The 12,685-nt window shown below is 41.4% G+C and overlaps 1 protein-coding gene across 4 annotated transcripts in view; it reads left to right on the top strand.

Annotated features, from left to right (window-relative positions):
* Positions 1-12,685, top strand: part of LOC126195153 (calbindin-32) — a 996,724-nt gene that overhangs the window by 735,793 nt on the left and 248,246 nt on the right. The gene's annotated exons all lie outside the window — the stretch shown is intronic.

Here is a 12,685-nt window from a genome sequence, read left to right as displayed (position 1 = left end):
CCAGAGATCCGAATGGGGGACTATTTTACCTCCGGAATATTTTACCCAAGAGGACGCCATCATCATTTAATCATTCAGTAAAGCTGCATGCCCTCGGGAAAAAATACGGCTGTAGTTTCCCCTTGATTTCAGCCTTTCGCAGTACCACAGCAGCAAGGCCGTTTTGGTTAGTGTTACAGGGCCAGATCAGTCAATCATCGAGACTGTTGCCCCGGCAACTACTGAAAATGCTGTTACCCCTCTTTAGGACCCACACGTTTGTCTGGTATCTCAACAGACACCCCTCCGTTGTGGTTGCACCTATGGTACGGCTATCTGTATCGTTGAGGCACGCAAGCCTCCCCACCAACGACAAGGTCCATGGTTCATGGGGGGGAATAGTTCGATACTTTGAACTATTTCCGAGTTAATCAGCACAAGGTAGCCAGTCAGGTCATCACACGTGCAAATTCAAGCAGCCTGCCAGAGATAATGTCTCAAAACGTAGCTTTTGCTCACCTAGTTTAAATGTATCACTTCCGAAAACGTTAGGGCGTGAAGTCAAGCGCCATCATGTCAGTCCAAAACGAGAGAGCAGAGATGGCTGTGAGGAAGACGTCAGCCTATTGCACGCTGACCGACCCCTTTCCAGGACGACAACGCGACGGCGGCGGCCTCTAGGCGATGAGGGTGTGGGAGCCTCGCAGACTCTTCACGGCTCACTTCCACAGCAGCATCAGTATTAAGCACGTCAAGACTAGCGACTTAGGAACTGTACATGCTGAAGAGATTTCTTATTTGCATTTCGCTCTTTGACTGCGTCACTTCTGTGTTATCGCCAAAGTTAAGCATTGCCATTGATTCATTCGTAATAAAACTCTTTAATACGATTTGCTCGAATTGTTACATCCCGTGTTTGACGAGTAGGCAGAATTCAAAAAACAGGCACACTTGAACTGTGATGAGCATTTGAGCAAGTGGTAACTGAAGGAGCCACAGATGACTGTCCATCGTCGCATTTTAGCGGGTTCAAGTACTTGAATTTGGGCGTGCGACGACCTGATAGGTTAATTTGGTGCTAAATAACCCCGAAACGGCGCAAAGTACCGATTTTTTTTCAGAACTATTATTTCTCAGTACAACCCCGTCTACAACATCCTTACAAGCTTTCCAGAATGTATGTGAGCAGCTTGTTTAATGAATGAGATTTTCACTCTGCAGCGGAGTGTGCGCTGATATGAAACTTCTTGGCAGATTAAAACTGTGTGCCGGACCGAGACTCGAACTCGGGACCTTTGCCATTCGTGGGCAAGTGCTCTACCAACTGAGCTACCCGCTGCAGAGTGAAAATCTCATTCTGGAAACATCCCCCAGGCTGTGGCTAAGCCATGTCTCCGCAATATCCTTTTTTTCAGGAGTGCTAGTTCTGCAAGTTTCGCAGGAGAGCTTCTGTAAAGTTTGGAGTTTAGGAGACGAGGTACTGGCAGAAGTAAAGCTGTGAGGACGGGGCGTGAGTCGAGCTTGTTTAATATCTGAGCTGAATCACGAACTGAGAAACAGGCAGTTGAAGTCAGAGAAGTAAACGAGTCTGGCTGGATTCGATTCTTCACACCTTCTTCTAAAAAAGCTATTCTGTTTTAGTTTATAATACATAGCTTGCTTGTAAACCAAAGATGCAAAGAAACTGCCACCACTGGTAGTCGATTTGCGCTCGTAAGAACTGGGTTTTGTGACCGCTAGAGTCACTGCTCCTCGAGGCACGGTAGTTCCGTATACAGTGGTAACCGTAGTGTACCACTAACAGACTTCTGATCTTGCGTAAACCAATAGAAACTATATGTAGAATATGTAGCAAAGTGTTGCCAACTTACTAGAGCAGTGGTTGAGGTTCATTTTGCAACATAAACATGGGTGCAGCGCGTATTTGAAATCAAATTCCAGCACAAAACAAATCTTATGTGCACCTCAAATAGTTAACAAAACAGTTTTTGGAAAGGAAGAGAAGGTCTGCATCCAGAAATAGAGAAATAGTGAAATTGCGTCAAACAGCGTAATATACATAAACTGCTTTCCTAAAATATGTAACCTAGTGTTTCCTAATAAAGCCATATGATAACTACATTACTGACTACTGGAGAAATGCTGCCCAAATATGGATTGCTGCACACGAATCACCCGTGTGTGACGTGTCGTCCACAAGTGACAACCGCAGTGACGAGGCACAACATAATGGTACCATTCAATTGCTCTCCATATACCGCGACAAGCCATACAATGCTTCAAAAATAAACAAACCTGTAATGTCAGCGTTTCCGATGCTTATGTAAGTCTATAACATTTGTTTTTATTTCGAAATGGTTTCGGATTATTAATGGTCCTAGGCACATACCAACCAAACGACCAAGTGACAAATTGGATGGGTGTATGTGTTACGACAGACCGATCGATGAACTTCCCCCGTCGCGATGTCGGGAGGGTAGATCCACCCGGCGGCCGACCTCCGATGCCCCCCCCCCCCCTTCCCCCATCGACCGCAACAACTTGTGGTGCCGCTGTCGTGCCAGTCTCCCGAAAAACGTTCATCTCTTGTTATGGTGCCGAGTTAAAATGCTGTTCTAATAGAGCATACATGACAGGGTGCAAGGAGGACGAAACATTAAGGAGAAAGTTTCTGGAGAAATTTAAAGACTGCGGATGTTTGTGGGACACCTCGTGCGAGAAATGTTGCTAAATAAATGCAAGGAATGAAGCAAGTTTTCATTTTTTTAAACAAACCATTATAGCTCTGTGTCACACATAAAGAGAATAAAAGTCCCTTGATATTCTACATTCCCGTTGTCAGGTTCTAGTGCCAATGCTTAGTGGAAGTGACATCTGACAACCGAAATATCGAAGTTCAAGGGACGATAAAACATAAAATATATTTTCTTCAGTCTTGTAAGTGTTTAAAATGTCGAGCCTATATCCAAGCCCTCTCCTAAGAAGAGCAAAGTATGGGATTCTTTTACAAGTCTACACTTGCTAAATACTTCATTTCTTATGTAACTGTTGTATTTGGTAGATGATGTGTTCCACCACCACAAGCAGTCTTTCTTCTTCGACTTTGACATGATTTATTTTGAACTTATAGGTCATATTTTATGCTAAATGCATAACTAAATTAATGATGTTTACATATATGTCCTTTGTTTTATTTGTCTTGCTTTACCATTATCTATTTGCTCAGATTTCACGCTGCAGGTTTCAGGAATCATTCTAGTTAATTGTTGTGGGATAAAAAAGCACTGAAATTGAGGTCCCCTTCACTTCTGCCAGTGACTAGAAACCTTAATGCAGATAACAGCCTCTCTTTGCAGCTCGCCCATTACTGTATTCTTTTTCGTTAAGAGCAGTTCCGAAATGCATGATTCATCCAGTTTTAGATAGTTACGAAAATCATTAGATCCCAAGTACTTAAGTAACGAAACATAGGTGAATTTCTCTTCTTTCATTAGTCACTTCTTTGCCCACAGCTTTCTATAGGCTATGTTTGGTCTTGTTATCTCTAACACAGCCAAGAAAAACCCACGTTTTTGTTTCTGTGTAGAACCAAGCGGTATCTAGCAGACCATGGAAGCAATGAACTAAAGATAAACAAACCACAAGACGGGTGCGCTGCAGTCTCTGGGTGCAGTCGCACGGGACTTGTGTAGGCTGCCAGGAATTTGGTTGGTTGGTCAGCCAATAAATTGGTGCATATGTACAGGCACAAGGTATCTTCAGGTGACAAGTGACTAAAGGTAACAGGAAATACGAGTGCAAAGAAGTATGTAATCAACATAGAGGAGGCTGTCTGTGCTTACAGACAAAGAGACAGCATATTCTACAGAAGAAATACCGTGACAACGGTGAACAGTGAACAATTCTGCGGCATGTTTTATACTGACAAAACAAATGAGCGTGGTATAGGATAGTGGTAGTTATGGTATCAAGTAACTACGGCATATCGTCCAGTTGTTATTGTTCAGGAGTTACTCTCAAAAGCGAAATTACACTCACAAGGGAACCTCCCCATCGCACCCCCCTCAGATTTAGTTATAAGTTGGAACAGTGGATAGGCCTTGGAAAACTGAACACAGATCAATCGAGAAAACAGAAAGAAGTTGTGTGGAACTATGAAAAAAATGAACAAAATATACAAACTGAGTAGTCCATGCGCAACATAGGCAACATCAAGGAAAATGCGTGGTCCGGAGCTCCGTGGTCCCGTGGTTAGCGTGAGCAACTGTGAAATGAGAGGTCATTGGGTCAAGTCTTCCCTCGCGTGAAAATTTTAATTTTTTATTTTCGCAAAGTTATGATCCATCTGTTCGTTCATTGACGGCTCTGTTCACTGTAATAAGTTTAGTGTGTGTTTTGCGACCGCACTGCAAAACCGTGCGATTAGTAGGCGAAAGGACGAGACTCTCCAATGGCAACCGAAAACATTTGATCGCAAGGTCATAGGTCAACCGATTCCTCCACAGGAAAACACGTCTGATATATTCTATACGACACTGGTGACGGCACGTGCGTCACATGACAGGAATATGTTGTCGACCCACCTAACTTGTACACTTGGCGAATGGGTAAAAAGATTCTTCTATCTTGCCCGATTTACGTTTCCTTGCGGATGTGATAATCACTCCCAAAAAAGTGATGAAAACATAAGAGTTTGTCACATAAACTGCAACAAATGAATGCAACAGTTTCACAGTCGCACAGTTTTCCCTGTGCTCTGTCAAAACATATGTTTTTAACGTTTTCAAATTTTTCCGTGTGCAGACCGTCAAATCCTGAATATGTCCAAGCAAATCTGAACATGTCCTGGAATTTTGGAAAGCGAAGGTGATTATTGAAAAAATTAAACTTTTTTCTCGTGGGAGGACTTGAACCAACGACCTCTCATTCAGCAGCTGCTAACGCTAACCACGAGACCATGGTGCTCCTTAGCTCATGTTATCCATGATGTTGCCTATCTTGCTCATGGACTACACAGTTTGTTTATTTTGCTTATTTTTTTCGTAGTTCCACACCACTTCCTCCAGTTTTCTCGATTGATCTGTGTTCAGTTTTTCAAGGCCTATCCATTGTGTCAACTTATAACCAAAATCTGAGGGGGGTGCGATGGGGAGGTTCCCTTTTCAGTATGACGAACAAAGATTTGATACATTTGACTGAAACAAACACACACAAATAATCTAGTACCATGCAATCTATTGCATGATGTTTAGAATAGAAGGCATGTTTTGGAAAATTCAGTTGAGGGGATCAATCTTCATTTGGTTTAATACACCGTTTACTGTAAGTAAGCTATATCCAGTAAAATCATTTGTATATACGTATGTGCTGCACAAATTTTATAAAACAGAATGATGAGATAAACGTTACAGAATAATCTTATTTTTATTCAAAATGTATACAGTGTGGTGAAACGGGTCTGTAATAACCCATTTCATGGTACTACAATTATGATGCTTCTCTGTTTCGTTTGTCGAGTCTCGGAGATGACGTTTACTTGTCATGTGCTTGAGCAGTGGTTAAGCTCATGGGAAAGGAATACTTAAGAACGTCTTTATTATTACGTGTGTTATTGTCAAGAAGAATTTTTATCCATTGGTTCACCTATTTCAGGAACATCAGCAAAAATTTTCATTAACCATATAGAATAATTAATATTTGAAGACATAATAATGAAGAAAAGCTACAACATAATCTTCTGATACAGATACGTGGATGACATAATTTGCACGGTAGATGAATATAAAAATAGAATACAACAACTACCCAAAGACATAAATACTATGCTCAAAAACATAAAGTTCACAATACAAGAAGAACAAGACAACTCACAGCTTTCTAGTCATAACCATAAAAAAAAGACAGAAGCAAACACACATTTTACGTATACAGAAAACCCAGAACAAGTCACACTATCTTAAATGCAACGTCAAACCACCCTCAGAATCACAAATACATGTTAAACAGACTGAACACGATCCCCTTAAACACTTCTGATTACCAGAAAGAGCTAGCCATTATAAAACAAACAGCATTAAAAATGGACATAAAGAAACAACCAAAGGGAACAAACTAAAGGGAAAAATAAAGACACTAATAATGAAAAAATCTTCCCAAACCACATCAGCACATACAAATTGCACTACTACAAAAACAGGGCGTACAATGACCTACCACCAAAATTCACTCATAAAATACGTAACATATTCAAGAAACAAGTCATGGACATTGCTTACAAATCGAATAACTCAATAAAAAAGCACATCCCAAAACTGAAATCAAAACCAGACGGATACCAACAACCTGACATCTATCAGCACAGTTGCAGACCTTGTAAAAAGATATACTTTAGAATGACCGGCATGACTTTCGACACAAGATATAAAGAACACATCAGAGAATTTAAATACAGGACAAACCGTCCCATATTTGCAGATCATCTAGAACAAGAACACCATAGGCCATGCAATATTAAAAAAGACATGTACATCGTAAGAATCAGTAAAGACGGCCACCTCCTCCCTTTCAAGAAAATTTCTCTATAAACAAAGTGTTAACACAAAATAAACATTGCTTAATGATCAAATAAATATTGGAAACCAGACTGCATATGAAATAATTGATGACATTACACGAAAAAAAAGCCCTTTCCATCCTTCACCCTCTCCCACTCTCCCACCCAACCGTGCTCAGTTTCATATCACTTCTTGCTCTACGACTTCTCCTCCAACTCACAGTCCATCACACTACTATACACTTATATCCTCTCATGATGACTTCCCGCTCCCCCAACAAAAAAAAAAAAAAAAAAAAAGGAAATGCGGCACTATTACTTCACTATTCCTACACAGTACATAAATACACAGCAACATAATTAAATAGAATTACATACATACAACAAACTGAAAAAAGAGTACAAATGAACCACAAACTAGAGGCAATGTTATGTTGGCAACACTACAAAACAGAAACCACAATACCTACTTAGACGTACAAAACCACAAAGAAAACAGTGGTGTGCGAGTGTGCGAAAAAGTGTGCTGTGTAAAACATACAAAATTCATAGTTCTGCTGGTCAACAAAAAATTAGACTACAACTATCAGTGTCCAAAGAAGATATCAACGATATGTTAACAGACGGCATTTTCCAATGTAGGCGATAAATCAAGCGGAAATCATCGTAAGTAAAAACCAACATATTGTTAACGAAGTATTTTTCGATCTTAAAGTAAATCAAAATGTAAATAACTTAATTACAGGACACGGATGATGCTTTATCTCAACTAAGCGAAACGCTTCTTGTGAAAAGACACGCATTCTTTGTAGTTGAAACTACGGAACAAAAATACTGTAAAAATCTTTTATTTAAATTTATTGAATCTTTGTCTCACTCTTCCTGCCACTAATAATTCTCCTTCGGTAAATTCTGAGGTGACCTGAATAGAAAACATACAGGATACAATAGTTTTTAATTGTTTGGTGACTTAATTACTAGTTTCTTAAGCATATAGTAGCACTAATCATGAGTAATTTTTGTGAGAAATATTTTTTGTCATTTGTTAAAATCCTTAGAAGTCTTTCAATTAATATATGAGGTGGTTTTAAAAAGTGTGTCGCACATTATTATGGCAGGCCAAGTAACATGTATTGAATGGTGCATCACTCTTAAAATTGTCCGAGACACATTACATTACTTTCCAACAAGTCACCAAGTCGGTGTGTACAGTGACTGGAGCACTCTACAAATTGATTAAATCCTCGGTGTTAGAATCCCACTCCTTGGTCACACAGCCATTGACCTCAAATCTCTTCCTTGGAGTAAATTTCTACATTGACAGTACATGGTTAGAGCTGCATTTGAAAGACACATTAACTGTTTGATGGGCTGTTGGCCCCAGGAAACATCAAAGTTAATTCTGGAGTCCTCTTTGGAATGAAAAAGTTTATGACACATAGCACTATGATAGCTAATACTAAATTTCACACATGTGCCTGATGCAAAGGTCAAATCTCGGTGAAGCTCCACACAAGGGAGGAATTGGTTACAATGCGGTACTGAAGATCCTAATGGCTCGTTAGAGAGGTCAGCGCGTAGCCTTGATCTCTTTAGAAATTAATTTGCCTGGAAAGCCAGAGCGATGGCCTAAATACCGTGAAGGCACCAGGATACCCCTGGGTCTATCTGTGGCCACATGACCCTGTGGAGGGAGGTACGTCTGTAAGGCCAGCGACCTTCTGTAGCGAACATGCTAGCCTGATGGGTGCGCGGAAAACCTTCCGTCTCTCATCTGGTGCAGCAGCCCTTTAGCATTGCCTTGCAGGCCTCCTACTTGATGCTCATGGATGATTAGTTGCTATGTGAGAAAACGAATGGCCCTGACACAGCACTCGTCATCAGAATATCTGACATTGCCTGCCATCAGTTCTTCAGTTCCTGGGCACTGTCATCTGTGGTTGTTGATTGTCCTCCTTCCTCGTCAGCATCACCCAAGGCTGTGTGACCTTGGTCAAATTGTTGGCATTATTTCTCTAAGGCTGCGTGCTACATAGCATTTAGTCCACATGCAGCCAGATTTTCACGGTGCATCTGTGTGCTGTTTGGCTGAATTACCCACAAGAATCGTTTTGTCGCATGTACTTCAACTTTGGAATACATTTCCATCTGCCACACCACTTTACTCGCACACTATGACGTACATGTTAGCTGTACTGAAGCAAAGGTGTGTCAACAGCAAACCCAGAATATTTACTCTCTCCTGGTAATGCGCCACTCCCGTTGATATATGGTCTTTGTGTGGGATGACATTTGGAACTTATTTTTTGTAATCCCCTCGCAGTTTTAGAACATGAATCATCTTGGCAGGTACTGTATACAGACAATACCACTGAATTCATTTTGAGAATCCCTCTTTATGTGGTCGTCACCCACCAACAATACGTGCAAGAAACTTGTGCCTATAACATCAAATAAAATTCACACCTCAGCAGCAGCGGCATATTGACCTGAGTATGACACAGCGAGAGAAATGTGATGTTTAACGAGTTTCCGTGATTTTTTGTGAACTTGCTCTATCTAGCAGTGATTCTTTGTTATTCGCCAATGATATAATTAGTAAAGTGGCTGTTCTCAATGTAGTCGCTGAGCTTCGTATCATCGACTCACCTTCCCAGGGCAACTTTGAGCTTCTGGGTGTCATTACACAGTGTGTTAGCATCGATTATCTTATCAGTGGCTGCAAAGGTGGTGATCGGGTTAGAAGTTGAAACTTCTCCTTTGAATGTAAAGAATGACAGTGGTGGAAAAACTCTTGTGCTATTTGATTTTTAAACAGCTGAGCAAAACTCAGACAGTGTTCTCTTTACTTATTCTGATCATCACTAAACTGACACACAATATTTTAGCGCAACACAGTCTGACTTTCAATAATCACTACAAAAGAATTGCTCTGACTAACAATAATTTATACCTTTCATGAATCACTTACCTCACAAAAATCTTCATGACTCGAACTACTGCAATACAGCGACTGCCATACTGCCACTTAAATAAAAGATTCTAACTACTGAAGGCACTAACTACTGATAGGCATAGTTATCAAATGAAAGATTCTGATAGAGAACAAATAATGTATTTACCTTAACAACGTTCAATAGTCATTATATATATATATATATATATATATATATATATATATATATATATATATATATATATCCAATTAAACAAATTTCCTTTTTCTGACGGACACACGTCCAGATCGTCCGCTCATAGTAACCTTTCAAAACTCTGGCATCTCTCTCCCCACATCCATCACTGCTGGCGGCTCACCTCCAACTGCCCAAGGCTACGGGCTGTTCACATCCAACTGACCTGCACTACAATAGTGAATAGTCCAACAATGAGTCCAACCAGACACAGACTGCACACATCACAGTCAGCGATTTTCATACAGAGCACTACGTGGCGTTACCAATTTAAAAACCTAAACAGCCTACTTACGAAGTTATCCAACATTAAGTAAATGCGGCGTGTCTGCTTGGGACACAGTGACTGTTAGGAATTAATGTAAAGACAAGTAACCACAATTAACACAATCTTTGCCTTTTAGTTAACTTGTTCCGCACTGCTAAGGAGCCGCGCGGAGTGGCCACGAGGTTTGAGGCGCCATGTGACAGATTGCGTGGCCTCTCCCGCCGGAGGTTCGAGTCCTCCCTCGGGCATGGGTGTGTGTGTTGTTCCTAACATTAGGTAGTTTAAGTTAGTTTGAGTGGTGTGTAAGTCTAGGGACCGACGACCTCAGCAGTTTGGTCTGTTAGGAACTCACACATTTTTTGAACTGCTAAGGAGAACGTGTTCGGAAATTTGTCACTCGACAGAAATGCGTCCAGCTATGTATTGTTGGCCAACATCTAGAGTTTGCGTTTGATGCTGAATTTAGCTCTGAACTTTCGACGAGGGGTCGTTAGGGAATGGATATCTCAATATATTCCCTTTGGCAGAGGAATTTAGTAATGAAAAAGCAAACAATACGGTATATCTGGCAGTTTGTCATTACATGAATCATTTATCTAATCCAGCTCATCAGTAGTTTTACCTCTATTGCAGCTGCTTAATGATCAGTAGAGTGCGTCTAGTCTTTTTGTTGATACCATTTGCAAGAGAGTTACATGCAACTTATAGTGACACAATATTTTGCAAAAACTTTTTTTCAACTTGAACCAACTGAGCTGGAAGCAGACTATTGCTACCAACATGCATGCAATATCACCTAGAGGCTATAACATTGCAATTGATACAACAGCTCACGCACGTACTTACCTTGACCCAATTATTTTATCTCAATTTTATGGTAGCGCTGCACCCTTTCAGAATCTTCTGTTTAGTCTGATACAGAAAGCTGGAAAGAGTGCGCTATGGATCACCTAAATATCTATATCTCGGTTAGGTCCAGCAACAGTCTGTGATAACTTGTAGACGACGCTGTAGTGTATGTGAAACGTTTGTCGTTGATACAGTAGGGGGATACAAGAAGGCTAGGATAGAATTCCTATTTGTTGGTGTTAATGGCAGCTTCCTCTAAATGAAAACAAATGTAAGCTAATGAAGATGAGTAGGAAAAACAATTCTGTAATGTTCGAATATAGTATTGGTGGTGTGCTGCTTTACATAGACTTTAATGTAACTTTCTTAATTAGTCTGATACACTACGTGATCAAAAGTATCCGGACTCCTGGCTAAAAATGACTTACAAGTTCATGGCGCCCTCCATCGGTAATGCTGGAATCCAGTATGGTGTTGGCCCACCCTTAGCCTTGATGAGAACTTCCACTGTCGCAGGCATACGTTCAATAAGGTGCTGGAAGGTTTCTTCGGGAATGGCAGCCCATTCTTCACGGAGGAGAGGTATCGATGTCGGTCGGTGATGACTGCCACGAAGTCAGCTTTCCAAAACATCCCAAAGGTGTTCTACAGGATTCAAGTCAGTACTCTATGCAGGTCAGTCCATTACAGGGATGTTATTGTCGTGTAACCACTTCACCATAGGCCGTGCATTATGAACAGATGCTCTATCGTATTGAAAGACGCAATCGCCATCCCTGAATTGCTCTTCAAGAGTGGGAAGCAAGAAGGTGCTTAAAACATTAATGTAGGCCTGTACTGTGATAGTGCCACGCAAAACACCAAGGGGTCCAAGCCCCTCCATGAAAGACACGACCACACCATAACACCTTCGCCTCCGAATTTTACTGTTGGCACTACACGCGCTGGCAGAAGACGCTCACCGAGCATTCGCCATACCCACACCCTGCCATCGGATCGCCACATTGTATACCGTGATTCGTCACTCCACACAACGTTTTTCCACTGTTCAATCGGCCAATGTTTACACTCTTTACACCAAGCGAGGCGTTGTTTGGCATTTACCGGGGTGAGGTGTGGCTTACGAGTAGCCGCTCGACCATGAAATGCAAGTTTTCTCACTTCCCGCCTAACTGTCATAGAACTTGCAGTGCATCCTGATGCACTTTGGAATTCCTGCGTTATGGTCTGGTTATATGTCTGCCTATTACACATTACGACCCTCTTCAACTGTCGGCGGTCCCTGTCAGTCAACAAAAGAGGTCGGCCTGTACGTTTTTGTGCTGTACGTGTCCCTTTACGTTTCCACTTCACTATCACATCGGAAACAGTGGACCAAGGGGTGTTTAGGAGTGTGGAAATCGTCGCGTACAGACGTATGACACACGTGACACCAATCACTTGACCACGTTCGAAATCCATGAGTTCCGCAGAACACCCCATTCTGCTCTCTCACGATGTCTAATGACTACTGAGGTTGCTGAAATGGGGTACCTGGCAGTAGGTGGCAGGAAAATGCGCCTAATATGAAAACATATACACGTGGTTTCCGTTTCCAGTTACGGAGTGGAATAGAGTGTGTCCCGACATGTCAGGCCAATAGATGTTCAATGTGGTGGCCATCATTTGCTGCACACAATTGCAATCTCTGGCGTAATGAATGTCGTAAACGCCGCAGTACATCTGGTGTAATGTCGCCGCAGGCTGCCACAATACGTTGTTTCATATCCTCTGGGGTTGTAGGCACATCACGGTACACATTCTCCTTTAACGTACTCCACGGAAAGAAGTCCAGAGGTGTAAGAT

Source organism: Schistocerca nitens, chromosome 7, assembly GCF_023898315.1.
Source record: "Schistocerca nitens isolate TAMUIC-IGC-003100 chromosome 7, iqSchNite1.1, whole genome shotgun sequence".
Lineage (NCBI taxonomy): Eukaryota > Metazoa > Arthropoda > Insecta > Orthoptera > Acrididae > Schistocerca > Schistocerca nitens.
This window is presented reverse-complemented; position numbering and strand designations above follow the sequence as displayed.